Source organism: Myotis brandtii, unplaced genomic scaffold (assembly GCF_000412655.1).
Source record: "Myotis brandtii unplaced genomic scaffold, ASM41265v1 scaffold422, whole genome shotgun sequence".
In the NCBI taxonomy this organism is placed as follows: Eukaryota; Metazoa; Chordata; class Mammalia; order Chiroptera; family Vespertilionidae; genus Myotis; species Myotis brandtii.
The window spans coordinates 3,039,750-3,040,200 of record NW_005366171.1 but is presented as its reverse complement, the minus strand read 5'-3'; positions in this window follow the sequence as shown (position 1 = coordinate 3,040,200).

The window sequence follows — 451 nt, the reverse complement described above, 5'->3', positions numbered from 1 at the left end:
ACGGGGGAGGGGGGGGGGCGGCCCGGAGCCCAGGTGCTGCCCAGGGCCCAGAGGTCAGCTTTTTGTTTTTCCCTAACTTTAGCAAAGACTGATTAAATTAGACATTTTTAAGCGGTAGATCACAGTTTGGAATGAGTACAAAGATTTTATTTCAGCTGCTATGGTTGGGCAATGCCTGTTCATAAACTGCTAAGCTCTATGATGGGCCTGAGTGCACCAGATCAAGGTAAAGCAATTAGTGTATTTAGTCAGTGTGGGTTTTGTTGAGTAGTATTCAAAATAGCTAAGCCCTTGGGTGATGTGTCACTTTTCCCCATCCCCACGAAGGGTCATGGGGTTTGATTCCGGGTCAAGGGTGCCATGTACCTGGGCTTTGGGTTCATGCCCCGCCCTGGTCCTGGCACATGTGGATGGCAACCCGTTGACTAACCCTTTCACATTGATGTTTCTC